The sequence below is a fragment of the Otolemur garnettii genome, unplaced genomic scaffold (genome assembly GCF_000181295.1).
Source record: "Otolemur garnettii isolate 467f Iridium unplaced genomic scaffold, OtoGar3 scaffold00004, whole genome shotgun sequence".
Taxonomy (NCBI): Eukaryota; Metazoa; Chordata; class Mammalia; order Primates; family Galagidae; genus Otolemur; species Otolemur garnettii.
The window spans coordinates 33,034,099-33,053,344 of record NW_003852399.1 but is presented as its reverse complement, the minus strand read 5'-3'; the positions used below and the strand labels follow the sequence as shown (position 1 = coordinate 33,053,344).

Genomic DNA, 19,246 nt, shown 5'->3' with positions numbered 1-19,246 from the left:
ATTCCTTCAGTGTATTTATCAAAAAGAGTGTTAAATTTTATAAAATGACTTTACAGCATTTATTGCAATCGTCACTCACACAGATGCTATGTGTGTATGAATAAATGACCTTGTAATTAACTCTTTTGAACATTTGAAAGAACTCATCACAATGTTTCCATTTTCAATGGCTCCTGCTAAATGTAGGTGTTCCACTTCTACTTCAGTAAATTTTAATATTCCATTTCGCTACCACTGCAATGAGGGAGGTCAGAGTGAAGGAAGAGGGGAAGTCTGTTAGCATTAGGGTTGCCAGGTAAAAATGCAAGACACACAATTTAATCTAACTTTCAGATAAACAATGAATATATTTTAGAATAAGTATTGCATGGGATATTCTTACACTATAGTAATTTTATTTTTTTTATTTTTTTGCAGGGGGACAGAGTCTCACTTTGTCACCCTCAGTAGAGTACCATAGCATCATAGCTTACAGCAAGCTCAACTCTTGAGCTCGAGAGATCCTCTTGCCTCAGCCTCCCAAGTAGCTGGGACTACAGGCACTCACCACAATGCCTGGCTATTTCGTTGTTGTTGTCATTGTTGTTTAGCAGGTCTGGGTGGGATTCAAACCTGCCAGCCCCAGTGTATGTGGTTGGTACCCTAACCACTGAGCTATGGGCACTGAGCCACCTAACTTTATCTTTTTAGAGGAAAAATCAAATTTAACCCAGTATCCCTTATTTTTATTTTCTAAATCTCGTGAGGAGGCTGTTGGCAGTGGTGGCAGTAGAGATGGAGAGGAATGAAAGGCTTAGAGAAAGTGATTCTGCCATTGACTTCTTGGTCCTTCAGTCACTAACTCTTTCCACACACAGACCACTCTTATACCTGACTCTTCTCTAAAGAGAAAAGAGTTAAGGTCTTATGTTTCTTTTAATTTCAGTGTTAGAATGTTATGTCTCCAAGACTTAAGCAATTACTTCATCACTGTCTCCTCTTCATCTTTGGTTACTGTTGGGAGGCTTGCCTTGAAAGTAACCATAACAGAAAACAAAGAGCTGGTCAGTAGCGAGAAGAAACAGTGCCAGCAACAGCATCAAAAACCGCAAAAGCCTTTTGTACGCTGCCTTTCATACACTTACATACAGTTCTCACACTTTAAATGTTACATAATGCATTTATCTTATTAAAAATGGAAACAGAGAAAGCACCTTCATCCATTAACATTCTCCAGGTGTTTTATCCTCTCCCTGCCCCAGATTGTTTTGCATTTTTTGTTTTTTTGTTTTGTTTTGTTTTGTTTTCTTGGCTTTGCATTTTTATCTATTCTTTGTAACAAAATCCACAATAAAAGGAAAACTCTATTAAGCCAATGAAAGCATGGCTATGATTGCTGATTTAAGTAACTCTTCATCTGAATGGGAGCTGCTCTCTTAAAATAGGAAGATTATTGGTTTATCAGTGGGTCATGTATATCTCCTTTTCAACTGATAGCAGGTAACAAGTTTGAATTCCAGTCAACCATATAAAGCTATACCTTGACTTTCTCTGGCCAATGAACCATCACTCAGACTAAAATAATTTCCTATTCTATCCATTTATCTAAGTCAGCCAGGAGCTAGCAATTCAATGGATGAGAATCACATCTATTAAAAGCAAGAGTTAGTCCTCTATTTAAAAAAAAAAAAAAAAAAAAACTTTTCCTAGGCATTCTGAAAAAGCTCTCTAGCACTGTCAAAGCTGGGTTTGAATTCTAACTCTTCCATTCACTTGCTCTGTGACCACAAAATGCAGTTTAATTGATGTCCCTGAACTTTGTTTTCTTCTATATGACGGAGAAAATAGTTTACAGGTGTATTGTTAAGTTTATGTAGACAAGGCCAGCTTACAGAATTTTGGTGTCAAATAGGACAATCACTTTGGGAAAAATTTTGAATATTTATTTAAAGTTAAATATACACCTACCATATTACTTCTAAGTATTTGTCCAAAAGAACTAGGCATTGGTTCATATTAAGACTTGTAAACCAATGTTTATAGCAGTTTTGTTAGTAACAGACAAAACATGGAAATAACCAAAGTGTCCATTAATAGGTGAATTCATGAGCAATTCATGGTGCATTCATAAAATGTACTACTATTCATAAATAAAGTGAATTTAAATTTGCTCCATGTACTAACATGATAAATCTCAAAATAATTATGCTGAGTAGAAACCAGAACAATATTCTATGATTCTATTTTTATAAAATTATAGAAAATGTAGACTATTGTATAGTAACAGAGTGTATTAGTGCCTGCCTGGGAATGGAAATAGAGGGAGGAAAAGACTACAAAGGAAAATTTGGAGGGTGATGAAATTGTATATTACCTTGATGGTGATAGTTCTGTAGGTAAACATATGTTAAGATCATAAAAGTATGTTCTTTATATATGTGTGATGTAATGTACTTCCATAATGTTAAAGAACAAAGTAAGAAATATAAAGTGATATCACTATTATTAATAATCTCATATCTAGTATCCAAATATAAAAATGTTCTTTAATTTTTGCACAAAGAATTGGATGGCGATCCCTATATACCTACCTCATTTCTTTGTTTCTGTGCTATTTCTCTCTAAAAATAAATTTATTTATTTTTATTGGAGGGCTTTCAAAATATTTCTATTTCATTATCATAATTATATATAGAATCAAAAATTCACATTCCATACATACATGTTGATATTCCACTTTAATATAACAATATTATCATGCTCGTTACCTATAGTTCTTCATGCCTTCCTTTTCCTATCATGAAAGAATTGCCTTGTACTTCTTTAGAACTTAATATGTTCAATTCCTAGCCTGATACTCTGATAATCAGAATTTTCTTTCATAAATCATTGTCATCCCCATCTCTAATTCACCTCTTCTAGTTTACCCTTGACCTCTCTTTGCACATAATTTCCTCTGCCAAATGGTTCCTAACCTCTGCTCCTTCACCTCTACCACCACCACAGAGACCACGATTCCTCCTCCTTTCTCCATAAATCCTGAGCAGAGCAGCTTGGTGTCTTCCCTTTCTTAACAACACAAATCACCCAGGAACATGACGGGGAATGCGTAATGGGCCATTGAATAACATAATTTCACTCTCTTAATGAAGTTTTCTTAAGAGATGCTAGCAGCAAGTTATTAAGATAGAGAGAAAATATTAGGCAAAGAACAGAAGGAAGGAATGTAAAAGAGAAAAGATAAGAAGGGAAATGTGACCAAATTCTATCAACTCTATGTAAGTATCAAATAAGCCTAGCACATGAATTGCTTTATGAAATCAGCATTTTTCTACAGGGCTATGGTCCTGCTCATGCTTCCTGCATTCCAGCATTCATCCAATCCATGCCTATCTGGAAGAGCAATCTTCTAGAAACATGTCAGATCACACCACTCTGCAGCTTAAATACTTTCAAAGGCTTCTGATTGCTTTTCACACATGCTGACTACAAGGGTCTACATGTGCTTGGTAATACATTTTTGTCCCTATTTACCTCCCCATACTTGTTTTGCATTGGCTCCTTCAGCCTTCTTTCACTTGGGTCTGAGAATGCTCACTTTCTTTAGAATGTGGTATGCCTTCTCCTTCACTTGGTATCCCTCATGCATAGCACTCTCCTGACTACTCCAACTTTCAACCTAGCCAACTCCAGATTCTTCTAGTCTTAGTTTATTCATTTATTGGAATACAGTTTTTTTTATTTTATTTCAAAGTATTACAGGGTACAAATATTCTTGGTTACATACCATGTTTCACCAAAAATAAGACCTACCCCAAAAATAAGACCTAGCAGGATTTCTACACATTTGTTAAATATAAGCCCTACCCCAATAATAAGACCTAGTGATGGGTGTGGCTATGGACCATATCTCCATAACCACACCTTGCATTTCAGTGCAGAGCAGTAAGGAAGACTAGAATACCTTTTATCTGCCACAGCTCCTTTCTCTGAGCCATTCACACTTGTGTGGGTGCATGTGTGGTAACCTTGGTTGTAGGCATCCTATTGTGCATGTGCGAATGGCTAGGGGAAAGGAGTTTATGCATCCCTACCACCAGCCCCACCAACAAGGTCAGCTCCCCTTGTGAGATTCCAGAAGAAGATGACTTAACTGTATTTGAATAAGTGTAGATTGTTGTATTATACTTAATAAAAATAAGACATCCCCTGAAAATAAGCCCTAGTGTGTCTTCTTGAGAAAAAATAAATATAAGACAGTTTCTTATTTTGGGGGAAACATGGTAGATTGCTTTTATAATGCTTGAGTCATGGTTATATGTGTGCCCATCAGGTAGATAAAATAAGTGTTTGATGTACCTGTTAGTTAAGTTTTTGTCCATCCCTTCTTCCCACCTTGTCTACTACTTAATTTCTCTTAAGTTTTACTTCTATCTGTTAACATGTGTGCTCATCAGTAGTTCCAATTTAACAGTGAATATATGTAGCAATTGCTTCTTCATTCTTTATATACTTCACTTAGGATGATCTCCAGTTCCTTCCATATTGTTGCAAAAAGCATTAAGTAATTCTTTTTCATGGATGAGTAATATTCCATGGTATATATGTACCACATTTGTTAATCCACTTGTGAGTTGATGAGCGCTTGGGTTGATTTCATAACCTTGCAGTTATTATTGTGCTATAGTAAACACTCAAGTGCATGAGTCTTCTTGACAAAATAAAAAGAAGTAGTGGGATTGCTGGATCAAATGGTAGGTCTACTTCTTGTTCTTTGAGGAAACTTCATACTATTTTCCATGAGGGCTGTACTAATTTGCAATCACAACAATAGTGTATAAGTGTCTTCACTCTCTGCATCCATGCCAGCATCTATTGTTTTTGGCCTTTTTAATAAAAGCCATTCTAACAGGAGTAAGGTGATATCTCATTGTGATCATAATGTGCATTTCCCTGATGATTGGTGATGTTGAGAGCATTTTTTCATGTGTTTATTGGCCATTTGTCTATCTTCTTTTTAAAAGCTTCTGTTCATGTCTTTGGCCCTCTTTTTTAGGTGATTGTTTGATTTCTTTCTTGCTAATTGGCTTGAGCTCATTCTATACTCTGGTTATTAGCTCTTCACCAAATGTATAGCTTGAGAACATTTTCCCAAATTCTGTAGGTTGTCTGTTGGCTCTGTTGAATATTTCCTTGGCTGAGCAAAAGCTTTTTGATATTATCAAGTCCCATTTATTTATTTATTTGTGTTGTTGCTGTGATTGTCCTTGGGGTCTTCACAAATTCTTTGCCTATATCATTATCTAGATGAGTTTTTCCAACATTGTTTTCTAGGGTTCTTATGTTTTTATGTATTACATTTAAGTCTTTTATCCATATTGAATTTATTTTTGTGAGTGTTAAAAGATATTGATCCTATTTCATCCTTCTGCATGTGGCTATCCAGTTTTTCCCAACACCATTTATTAAATAGGGATTCTTTTCTCCAGTATATATTGTTGTCTACTTTGTTAAAAGTCAGCTGAATATATGTGGGTGATTTTATATCTGAGTGTTCGATTCTATTCTATTGGTTGCTTTCTCTATTTTTGTTCCAATACCATGTTGTTTTGGCTACTATACTTGTGGTATAATTTGAAGTCTGGAAATGTGATACCTCTAGATTTGTTCCTTATGCTTAAGATGGCTTTGGCTATTTGGATCTTTTATGGTTCCAAACAAAGCATATAATTACTTTTTCTAGATTTTTAAATATGGCATTGGTATTTTGGTGGGAATTGCTTTGAATCTGTAAATCACTTTGGGTGGTATGAACATTTAAACAATGCTTATTCTACTGATTCATGAGAATGACATGTTTTTTTCATTTGTTTGCATCATTGGCAATTTCTTGCCCCAGTGTTTCATAGTTCTCTTTGTAGACATCTTTCACCTCCTTGGGTAAGTACATTCCTAGGTATTTTACTTTCTTTGTAGCTATCGTGAATGGTATTGAGATTTTGATTTGATTCTCAGCTAGACTGTTATTGGTGTACAGGAATGCTATTGATTTGTGTACATTGATTTTGTATCCTGAAACCTGGCTGAATTTATTTATCAATTCCAGGAATCTCTTGGTGGAATATTTAAGATTTTCTAAATATAAGATCATATAGTCAGTCACCAAAAAGCAATAGTTTTTCCTCATCTTTCCTTTTTTGCATATCCTTAATTCTTCCTCTTGCCTGACTTCTCTGGCTAGGACTTCCAGAACTATGTTGAATACAGGTAGTTACAATGGGCATATTTGCTCCATTCCAATTCTCAGTGGGAATGCTATCAACTTTCCCTCATTCAGTATACCGTTGGCTGCAAGTTGGTCATACGTGGCTTTTATAATTTTGAGATACATTCCTTCTATGCCTAATTTGTTGAGGGATTTTAATCATTAAAGTGTGCTAAATGTTGTTGAATACTTTTTCTGTATCTATTGAGATGCTGACACAATCTTTGTTTTTGTTTCTTTAGGTGGTGAATCACATTTATTGATTTACGCATGTTGAATCATCCTTGTATCTCTGAGATAAAGCCAACTTGTTTGTGGTAGGTCGTTTTATTTATTTATTTTTTTGATGTGCTGTTGAATTCAGTTTACTGGCATTTTATTAAGGATTTTTGCATCATAAACCACAGGCCAAAATCCCTTAAAAATATATGTGATCTTAGGTTAATGATCAGAATTTCCATGTGGCCTTTGACTAAGCATCAGGCTAAATGATACACTCTTCTTATACATTCTTATGGAAATTGTAACTTTTCTTTCTGGCAAATTTATATATACATATACATGTACATATGTAAATATAAAATTATTTGTTCAGTGTCTCTTCTTTATTAGAGCCATTAGGTCAAGAACTGGTAATTAAGTTTTGTTAGTTTGAATCTTTGCTTTTATTTTTTGCTCTCCATTACATTCATAGCCCTGTGTACAATGACGACTGGCACATAGTAGGTGTTAAAATGATATTTGTTTAATGAGGGACTAAGTTAATGGGTATATGGAAATTAACCTATAAAATAAACTGTCATCCTCATAATAGCCATGAAAAAAAGCCTCAGGAAATTTACCCCCTTGACTGTAGAAAATGTGCCAGTTGAGACATGCACCAATGCACTGTTATGATGCACAGCATGTTACTAGAAATTCTTTGGTTTCTTACTAATTAAATAATTCACTTAAGTTTTTTTCAGTGTCCACTATTTGTACAAATTACTTTGAGCACATCTGTAAAAAATAATGGGAATGAAGTGTGTGATGCTTACAGACTCAAGACAGATAATATAAAAGTAACATGGGTCATCAAATTTTTGTGTGCAAAATGAACAAGCACCTTGTATCAAACATCTTTGATTGAATGCCTAAAGGTGTTGGCTTGCACCAAATGAGCATCTTCTTTGAACACCTATATAGTCAAAATGTTAAGTTCCCAAGCTAATACATGCTCTGTTATTCATAGAAGAGATAGAGAATGCAACAAAGAAAGAAACAGAGATAGAACCAAGGAAATCTCCAAGTCATGAAATAAGCTTTGGTATATATTTCTGTGCACAGAAAATGTGTGGAGTTGTATTTTCCACTTTAAATCAGAGTTCCTGATTAAATCCAACACTGCTCCCTCAAAACTAATAATCCAAGAGCTTTAGTTCTGTAAGCCCTGCTGCAATATTTCTGTGCCATGGCTCACATCTGCTATGCCTACTTGAGATTTCATCTGCGATTATGATGGAAAGTTCTCAGACATGGTCAGTCCCTTCTCTAAGATTTTCCCTTAAAGTCATTATCTAAACCCTGGAATATCATGCAGCCCAAGTGTAGGCACAGTGTGGACATGGAAGAGGATAGTACTGCTGGGCCACTCATCCACCAAAGCATGATGAAGTCAGTGATAAATGATTGTCTTCACAGGGACAATATGAAGGTATTTTCTGCACTTGCCTTCTAAGGCTCCCAGAGGTCCTGACCCACTATCATGTGTGGTGGCTATCTCGATAACTGATCAATCCATTATCATATTTCTTTCCTTGTCTTCTTCTTCCCATTGCTTCTTGAATTTACTTCCTAAATAAACTAGTGCACCCAAGTACTTCTTTTAGGTTCTGTTTGGGGGAAAATAAAAACAAAGACATCCTCATTTATTCATTTATTTCAGTATTTACTATGTGCACACTGGATACCAGAGTACAGATTAAATGAAACGTCCTTACCCCTGAGAAATTCACTGCTAAGTAAGGACTCATAGACATAATACAAACAATAAATTATTGGATAATATTTTTGATCTAAGAATACATAAATAATATTAGAAAATAAAATATAAATGTGTTATTTTTATTGGGAAATCAGGAACAACCCAATAACAGAGATTATATTTCAAGAGACTTCGAAGGATTAATAGACAGATGTTTGTCAATAAAATATAGGGGCATAGAAAAGTCATGGAGGCCCAATAGCTTCCAAAACATACATCGAATCACAGAAAGACATGACATATAATATAACAAAACTAGTGAAATGTTCAAAATACCTGTACATAATTACTAGGGTTGAGATCACCAGAGGAGGATGCTGCAGGCAGTGAATGCCAGGAATTGAGTTGTAAGGACTAAAGCCTCATGTTTCATCCTGTAACAATGTGTAAGCATTAGAAGTTTTTAAATAGCAGAATTACATCATCAGATCTGAATTTCAGAAAGATAATCCTTGTAGACATGAAGGGAATGAATGAGCTGGAATTAGAAAACAATAAAAACCTAGATGAAGACAGGGAAAGATTATGAAGACTTATATCTTCATATGAGATATGTTTTACAAGACTAAACTTTGAACGTATTGGGCATTTCAAATGCATCCAGGGTTGCTTGTTTTTAAGTAGGAGACCTAAAACTTATAAATTTCTCTAATTTTGGTTGTTAAATAATCTATTCAGATTAACTAATACAATTCTATATATTAAGCATGTGACGTGGCATAGTTGTTTTAGATCGATTCTTTGGGACTGGATTTGTCATGGAGATTTGAACTGGGGGGGTTTCTCACTCTGGTGACTAAAAAATAGTATCTTAAGTCAATACTTTACAATGTAGCAAGGGTATTAAACTTCCCCCAAGAAAATCCCCACATAATTGCCCCCAAAGAAGCATTTGCTCCATGCTTTTCAAAGCACTGTGGCTTACCACTTTTCCAGGAATTTCCAGTTAAAATATTAAAGCATGTCATTCTTTGAAGATACACTTCTCCAGAGAAGCTCTTCTTCATCCTCTTCTAAAAGGTGTTCTTTGGAAGCAATTTCAAACTCTGATTCAAGATATCAATAAATGTCTACCAATAATTTGGTGTAAAAAAAAGAAAAGCATATTTGAGACTTTGTTTTCCTAAATATTTATTTCAAATACTACATTTTCACAGTGGTTTTAATCCTAATGTCATCCTTAAAATAAATCATTATGTGTACTTCATGTGATCTTTTCAGAATGCAATAAAACAGATTGTTTTTAATGGCTGTTCCAGCAATGAAAAATATCTGTGTTAGGTGGAAACAACAAATTGATGCTTTTTCAATTCCTTTTAATGGCACAAGGATCTTTGCAACCTGCTGTGAAAAATATTCTCTTAATGATAGGCCTGTGGCACAACTTAAGGAGTCATCAAGAAATAAATGCGCCGCTGTCTGGTTGGCAGCTTGGTGTCCCTTAATTGAAGTGTTATAAGATTCTGTGCGGAGGAAGCCTCCAGGGTTTCGCAGCTAAATGGCACGGACACCTCTGATGAGACATGCAGATGAAGATGTGTCAATACAATCTTCACCAGTTTGCTGTAATAGCAGGGACTGATTAATTTTATAACCACGGGTGCTTCTATTAGCTAACCTAAGGAATGATTTAGACTTTATTAAGCGACTTATTTCTATCTTTTTTTCAAGAGACTACTGCAACATAGTTTATCTCTGAGTGCTACACTGTGGCACATTTTCTAATAAGGATTCTAAATTTATTTTTAAAGAAAGGATCATGAGCTTGCTTTGGCTTAGAGGAGGCTTAATGGTAGCAACTTTTTGCGACTACTAGTGTCTGAATTGTACTTCAGCAAGCTTGGAGTTTCTCAAAAATAAAGTAACTTTGTATTTGAAGTAATTGAGTTAGCAGCTCTTATATACATTTTTAATGTGCAAAAAGTTGAAGTAACTGAATCAAAAGTATGTGGCTGTATATTTTTATCCTTCTCTTGATATAAAATTGTTTTAATATTTTATCATAATTGCCCTTGGACATCTAACATCATTTGGTTACACATAATCAACTAATGCTTTATATTTTAGGGCTTTGTTCAATAAAAAATTAATTATCCTGCATGGGTGGGCAATGTATTTGGAGATTGAGCTACATGATTTTATGCATAAAACAGGCTCTGATTTATATATTGAAACCAAAATTGCTGTAACATTCACAGTGCAATAAAAATCAGATACAAAGACTCATTTAAAACTTCTAAAATGTGAGCTCCGGGACACACCTTTGTATTTTTTTAAAAAATTACAAAAGGAAATGAAACTGCATTTACTATAAGTTGAATTTCCAGTAAATTTATGTTTTAAAAAAAGAAGACTAGGAACCCATTAAAAGCAATTTTATTCCACAAGCGATGAGACCATTATTTGTACTTAATTATAGAGCTTAGTACTGCAAAATGTCTATTGAAGGAGATGTGATATTCAGTAGCAATTCACATCCTTCTTTCAGGGCTGAGGACATTTGTAAACACCTTTTGGAAGGAGGAACAAACATATTCCTCTCCCAGTCCACTGTTCTCTCCTAAGCTTATGTTAGACTGTAAAGAATAACGACAGCAGTGTTGAAGAGATCTGCTTACTATATTTAATTAAATTGTTTTCCAATAGGCAGAAGTATTCATTTGTAGTAAAAACATACCAAACATTCTGGAACTATTTTAGAATGAAACATTTTCCTAATCATGATGTGTCTCATTCATCTCTTTAAAAATAATATGAGATCTAATTTGATTATGGAGATTAAAGTGTCCATATTATAATGTAAAATAAGCAGATGGCTCTAACCCCTACCAGTGAAGGAGACTGAGTAATTCAGAGAATAAATCAATACACTAAGAATGAGACATATTATCCAAGTAATCTCAAACACTATCCTCAAAAAGCTTGAATTCCAGACCTAGTTTAGAGGAAGTGTGTGTTATGTTAGAAATTGAGGGTTTAGGTTCAGGTTTTAGCCTTGCCACTGAGTAGCTATATAGTTTTTAATAATTCCTACTTGTATGAGGAACATTTTCTATATTAGTAAAACCAGGAGTTGGATTAGACCATCTTTGAGCTTGCATTTTACTCTACCATTTTATTTACAATAAATCAGAGTAGGTTATTATGAAGAGTTTAATATTAAAAATACATTTAGTGGGCTGGGCATGGTGGCTCACGCCTATAATCCCAGCACTCTGGGAGGCCAAGGAAGGTGGATTGCTTGAGCTCAGGAGTTCAAGACCAACCTGAGCAAGAGCAAGACCCTGTCTCTACTAACAGTAGAAAAACTAACTGGGTGCCACAGTGGCCCTATAGTCCGAGCCACTTGGAGGCTGAGGCAAAAGGATCACTAGAGCCCAAGAGTTTGAGGTTTCTGTGAGCTAGGCTGATGCCATGATACTCTGCCCAAGGTGACAGAGTGAACATCTGTCTAAAAAATAAGTAAAAACAAATAAAAATATGTTTAGCAAAAACCACACTCAATAATTCCAAAGATAGTGAAGATGTCTATCCCCTCAGGAAGATAACAGATTTCAGGGATTTTGGTGTCCATGTTACAAAGATTATCAAAGCTAAGAAAATACAGTATTAGATATGTGATTTTTTATTTATGTTTTAGGTGGGGAGTGGTAATGAGCAATTTTTGTGTAATTACTTGAGTCATGGGATGGATGGTAAGTGGAGGCTACACAAAAACTATACTAATAAATTGCCAATGGTGACCAAGATTATAAACTAATAGCCAGTTACAATAACTTGGGTATTTGGGGGGTTTTCCTTAATATTTCTGAAATTTTGAAATTCCAGCCAGATTTATTGCTAAATATTTATCCCCTATTTTGAACATTCAGAATGTATCAAAGGCCTCAAGTCTGGAGAAAGAATAAAAGTAAAATTCGTATGAAGGTTCCAAAAAACATGGGATGAGAATTTAAGAAAAATATGTGAAATATAATTAATAATATCAAAATAGTTTTTAAATACTATGGAAAACAACTCCTTCCACACATACACAATTTATAAATATCTACATACAAATTTCACACCTGCCCTTCTGAACTAGTGTACTATGGCCATTATAATCCACATATTAAAATAAAATTTTAAAAATGAAGCAAAAATAAATATGAATAAAAACACTGCTGTTTTCTTTCTGCATCTTTGGGAATTATCTTGCACACTCCCTTAGAATGCAATCACTCCCTTTTGGATATCCCTAAAATATTCTGCCAGAATGAAAAAAAGTTCATAAAAATGAAAACTAACATAAAACATTTAAGAAAGAGAAAAACATCTGGAAATGGAGAGAAAAGATAATCACAGAGGGAATAATGAAAGTATGAAAACTACTGGGTAAGAACTGGTAAAATGCAATCAATGTGGAAAAGACGAACATATGAAATAGTGTGAGCATCGCAAGGCAAGATGTTGGGTAGAATAATACTTAAAAATACGGAGCAAGCTCTCATCAAAGAAAGGTTTTTCTTGACCCCTACACAGGCTTTGACAGCTTCCCTACTGTAAATACAATTTTTAGAGTGTTAAAATGGAGCCAAAAAATTATAGAGAATGCATTCTTCAGACCTAGCATTGATCTTCACATCCACGAAAACCAAGAGTACATTTCCACCAGTAATCATTTATGAATGATCTATGTATTATCCTCTCTGGAGTTTGTTTGTTGGGCTCTGCATCTGAGAACAAGATTGTTAATTTTGTTTACAAAGAAGTATATGAGTAAATAGTATATAAAACATGTTTAAAATGTTAGCAATAACGTCTAAGTGTACTAAGATACATTTGATTGGGCAGGTATAACTAAATAACATCTAAGTGTTTGCGATAAGGGTTCTCTTTGTTGGTAAAAAGAAATGTCTCTTCAACATTGGGTAAATAAGTCACAATGTGATCTTTGAGTTTAACACAGATCTTGGATCCATGAGTATTAGACTGGATAAAATGTTGGATAATCAGTTGATTTGAATGAGGTGCTCCCTATAATTTGGGAGATAACATGAGAAACATTCATGTTCGTATCATAGGGACAGTTACCTATTATTATTGCTTAGGCAAACCTCATCTAAATAAGTGTGATACAATGTGGTGCAAAATTTAATTTCCATTATATTCCCTAGATAATATAGCCACCAACAGGGAAAATAAAGTCAGGGATGTGTGACCATCCTCTTATGCAATTTTGAAGAAAAGCTGTGGGTGTGCAAAAAAGGCCACTGTTTACAACCCAAATTTTAGCATGTGTTCATGGGTTCTACATCCACTTTTCATAAGAAAAAATTCAGTCCAGTATTCTGTCTTGTCATACATTCATTTCATACTTGTTTGGAGCATAGTGGTATGATTTTCTAAAGCTTCCAGACTCTTTGGTCTCAAGAATCCTTTGCACACTTAAAAATTCTTGTGGATACTAAGGAAATATTTCCTATGTGGATATACTCTTAGATTCTTAAAATCTTTACTTATTAATTCAGTTTTAAAAGATGATAGCTGGCCAGGCACAGTGACCCATGCCTGCAATCCTAGCACTCTGGGAGGCCAAGGCAGGTGGATTGCTTAAGCTCAGGTGTTTGAGACCAGCCTGAGCAAGAGTCAGTACTAAAAATAGGAAAACTAGCTGGGCATTGTGGGGACACTTGTATTCCCAACTACTTGGGAGCCTGAGCCAAGAGGACCACTTAAACCCAGGACTTTGAGATAGCTGTGAGCTATAATGACACTGTGGCACTCAACCTCAGGGTAATAAAGTGAGAGTCAGTCTCAAAAAAAAATACTTATATATGTATATGTAATATATATATATATGGGTTTAAATACCCCCAACATGGGTTTAAATTCACCCAATGTTGAAAAGACATTTCTTTTTACCAACAAAGAGAACCTTTATCATTTATATATTATACATATATAAACATATATATTACACAATTTTATGCAAATTGCATAATATAGATGTATTTTTAATATAATATATGTATACATATATATGTATATATGTAATATATGTGTATGTATATAAAAATAAAAAATAATAAGCTGAGCACAGTGGCACATACCTGTAATCCCAGCTTCTTGAGAGGTGAGGTGGGAAGATTGCTTGAGCCCAGGAGTTCAAGAATGCAGTACAGTATGATTGCATCTGTGATTACCCACTGCATTTCAGGCTGGGGAAAATAGTGAGGCTTTGTCTCTAAACCAAAATAAAAGAAGAAAGAAAGAAAAAGAATAATATGTTCTGTATATATTGTTAAAGTATATTGTTGAAAGACTATATTTTTCTAAACAAGCAAACAAAAAAGATTATTAAAGAATGGCATTTTGTCATTGTTTTCATTTTACAAGTTAATTAATGTCTAGCAAAATAGAAGATGACTGGATCCTATACCTGTGTGTCTGCATTCAATCTGTTGTGCTATGTTAGTTAAAACATTTTAAAAAACTCTAGCATCACACAAACATTAGAAAAGGGAGGAGTGTTGTTATAGTATTTTCAGAGAATTATGGATATCCTTCTTTGGTATTATAAGAAAGTGACCAACTGGTAATTTCTTAAATATTAATTGTAACATGAAATATAAAACCGTATCCATGGATTCTTTTTGTACATTTGGTTTACATTGAAACATTTTGTTTCCTTTTTTAGGTGACTGGAATGATATTTTTTTTAATTGAAACAGAGTCTCACTATGTCACCCTTGGTAAAGTGCTGTGGTGTCACAGCTCCCTGCAACCTCCAACTCTTGGGCTTAAGCAATTCTCTTGCCTCAGCCTCCCAAGTAGCCCACAGGTGCCCACCACAATGCCCAGCAATTTTCTTTGTTGTTGTAGCTGTCATTGTTATTTAGCAGGCCCAGGCTGGGTTTGAACCTGCCAGCCTCTGTGTATGTGGCTGACATGTAACCACTGTGCCTGAGTGCCGAGCCTGAATGAAACAAATTTTTATCCCATAAATGATTTTATAACATCCTGCACAGGTAATTTGGAAAATGTTAGTATTCCTAACTCCCACATATTAACATTTTCTTTCAAAATGCCATGTAACCTTTAGAAAACTCCACAGTAGACTCATGAAAGAATGCATTGAAAAGGAAAATAATACAAATAATATCTTAGTATTATTACAAGCATAATTTCCACCTTGTAGAACTCCCAAGGGTTACCTAGATGGCACTTTAAGAACCAATCTATAGATTCCTTTTGAGATCCTAATGAAATTGCTATGAAAATAAATCTGTACCTATTCCTAAGGGGAGAGAAGCAAATTGCTTCTCTAAAAAGCAGATTATTGGCCAGACACAGTGGCTTACACCTGTAATTCTAGCACCCTGGGAGGCCGAGCTCAAGAGTTAGAGACCTGCCTGAGCAAGAATGAGACCCCATATCTACCAAAAAAGTAGAAAAATTAGCTAGGCATTGTGGTGGGTGCCTGTAGTTCCAGCTACTCTGGAGGCTGAGGCAAGAGAATGATTGCTCAGAACCAGGAGTTTGAAGTTGCTGTGAGCTATGAAACCATGGCGCTCTATCTGGGGTGACAGAGTGAGACTATCTCAAAATAAAATAATGTAAAAGAAAAACAAAAAATCAGATTATTATTATCTCCTTGATTGTGAAGAAGGGCCATTGATCTGTTCTGGCCTCTCAGGAGGAGGAGATACTTCCCCATAGAACGTTTGCAGTTTTATATAAATGCTTCAAATCTTTCTGTATGAGAGGTTCATTGTAAATGTTTTGTTTGTTTGTTTTTTTAAAGAGGGGGTTCTTAATTTTTAAAAACAAAGATCCTAAATATTAGTTTTTAATTTCTTCAAAAATTAAAAGTATAGAAGTTTATGATGGGATGAAGTAGAAAAATGTATTTAAATAAGATAATAGAATGGAGTTTTTAACTCTCATTCACATTTCTTCCCCTACAAACACCAATTTTGATAGCCACTTATAGACAAGAATACTTCTGTGAGAGCCTGACAGTCAATCAGAGAGACCCCAAAACCCTCTAAGAGAAAAGAAATTTGAGAATAGAGGCAACAAAGAGGCTAAGAGAAACAATTTCACTTTACTCAAGTCTCCTATCCTCCAAGGCAGCACAGAGAACCCCTGGGCTTCAGATTTCTTTCTCCCATGAGGGAAAGTGAGAGCATAGTGATTGTTTAGTTTTCCCACCTACCCAAGAGCCCTACTCTTTCTTGCCCTTTCTTGCCACTTAAAATATTATAAGAACTATCATTATTGACTCGTCTGGAGAAAAATAGGAATAAGGAAAAAGTTTCACAGAAACTTGGGCACAAAAGTCAACCAAGGGCCACAATTTCTGCTAACAAATTTCATGTTCCACCAAGAGGCTCACCTAATAAACCTCATAGAACATATCATCTGTAGACTCTCCAACTAGCCCATGTGTGTCCTCAGCACTTTACACACACTTTATGACCTCCCATTGACAGCATTCTGTATATTTCTGCAATTGGTTACACAAACCACTTTAAACTATGCACAAGCACAAGTAACTCAGCTCTGATGAATTGGGAGAAGGTGCATAACCTAGAACACCTCAGGGCACTGCCCTAAAGAAAATAAATCTGAAACTCTCTTCCTGTGGACTGACATTACAGAATTGAGAGAAGGAGTACAGTCCTAAGACACAACCACAAGAGGGAAGAAGAAAAGAGGAATGGAATGGGCATATCCATAGAAAAGGTGGGAAAGGACCTCAAAATCCCAAACAAACATGACTGGTGGTCTTTCTCTTATCAAGTGAGTTGGTAAAGCCTGAAGCATGTGACTACTTATTCAAATGTGAAAATAGCAATACAAGAGTTCAGGAAACAAGTAAAATCAAGGAAACATGGCACCACCAAATGAACACAGTGGTCCAGTACTAAGTGCAAAAAAGTGGAGATCTGTGGATTGCTGACAAAGAATTTGAAATGATTGTTTTAAGAAGCATAGCAAACATTTAAAGAACACAGACAGAGAATGCAATAAAATCAGGAAAGTGATGCATGAGCAAAGTGAGAATTTTAACAGAGAGATAGAAAACATAAACAAAGAACTAGATTAAAATTCTCGAGATGTAGAATATAATGAAAGAGATGAAAGATGCAATAAACGTTTCAACAGTGGTCTAAACAAGAAGAAACAACATTTAGACTCAAAGACAGGTCATTTGAAATTTTTAGTCAGAGGTAAAAAAGAAAAATTATAAACAAAGAGTAAAGAAATCTTACTGGATTTATGTAACACCAGTAAGTATGCCAATATATAAATTATGAGTGTTCCAGAAGGAAAAGATTAGGAGAAACGGAAAGGTTATTTTTTAAATTTATGGCTAAAAACTTTCCAAATCTAGGAAAAGAAATGAAAATCCAAGTTTGTGAAATGCAAAAGTCACCAAATAACATCAAACTAAAGAAGATTAGACATCCACATATCATAATCAAATTACCAAAAGTCAAAGACAAAGGGATAATTGTGAAAACTATAAAAGAAACACAACTCATCGCATACAAGGAAACTCCTATAATGCTATCAACAAATTTCTCAGCAAAAATCTCATAGGCCAAGAGAAAGTGGGATGATATTTTCAAACTCCTGAAAGGAAGAAGTAAAAACAAAAACCCTGCCAACCAAGAATGTTGTACATGGAAAATTGCACTTTAGAAATAAAGGGTGAACCATCCTTTTCTTGGGGTTGCGTTACTGTCCAACGAGCACATAGTGAGGGCAGTACTGCTAACACCTACACAACACATTCACATCAACTAGAGGTTTGCTTTATATTGGTGCAATTTTTGGAGAAGAGAAAAATCCCTTTTTTCCAAAAGAAAAAGAAATTTAAAAATAAAGAAATAAAGTGCAATAAAGACTTTCCCAGACAAACAGAAGCAGAGAGAATTCATTACCAGTAGAGCTTAGTTACTAGAAATGCTAAAAGGAATTCTTCAAGTTGGAATTAAACAATGAATTAGTAACATGAAAACATATACCCCATGTAATCAATGCTAAATTAGAACTAGTTTATCAACACATATGTGCTCACAGGGAAACAAAACTCAGTGAAATTCAAGGGAGAGTAGGGGAAAACAGGAAGAGTAAATTCCCACCCAATGGGTCCATTGCACACTGTCTGTGTGCACACTGTATAAGGCACACTTTGACTTAAAATCTACAAAGGCAAACTATGTAGCCAAAAAGTATGTACCCCTGAAATTAACTTTCTTGAAGATAAAAAACAAAATAAATTTAACTTTAAAAATACATAAATATTTTGTTTAATGAGAAAAAAATGAAAGTATAAAACTCACTGATAAAGATGAGTATATAGTCAAATTCAGAATACTCTAATAGTAGTGGTGCATATCTCATTTTTAATGCTAGCCTAAAAGTTAAAACACAAACATATTAAAAATATATTTTGACATATTAAAAATTATAGGTATAGTATTTGCTAATTAATAAACAATGTAAAAACATAAATTGATACATCAATAACACAAAGCATAGGGGCAGGAAGAAGTAAAAGTGTATAGTTTTTATTATATTAAATTTAAATGTTATGAACATAAGACATACTGTATGGCTATAAGACTTTTTGTTAGCTTCATGGTAATCACACACACACACAAAACCCTCTGGTAGAAAAGAAAAGAAAAAAATGCATATCACTAAACATAAAAATGGCCATCAAATTACAAAGGAAGACAATAAGTTCCAAAAATGGAACAACGTAACTATAAAATAGTCATAAAACAATTAATAAAATGGTAATAGTGTGTCCTTACCTATCAATAATAACTTTAAATGTGAATGGATTAAATTTTGAATCAAAAGAAAGAGGGACCTGGTAGACCACCCAAGGACTATTCAAAGGGGCACCCCAGGTGTATGGTTGAGGGAAGGTTTGAACTATATAAAACTGTATATATTCTCCACCTGCAACTTTGAAC

The 19,246-nt window shown here is 34.6% G+C and overlaps 1 non-coding gene across 1 annotated transcript; it reads left to right on the top strand.

Annotated features, from left to right (window-relative positions):
* The first annotated feature begins 17,973 nt into the window (after nt 1–17,973).
* On the top strand, nt 17,974–18,099 carry LOC111728072. The gene has a single exon (XR_002775482.1). It is a non-coding gene; the product is annotated as a U4atac minor spliceosomal RNA (small nuclear RNA).
* The last annotated feature ends 1,147 nt before the right edge of the window (nt 18,100–19,246 follow it).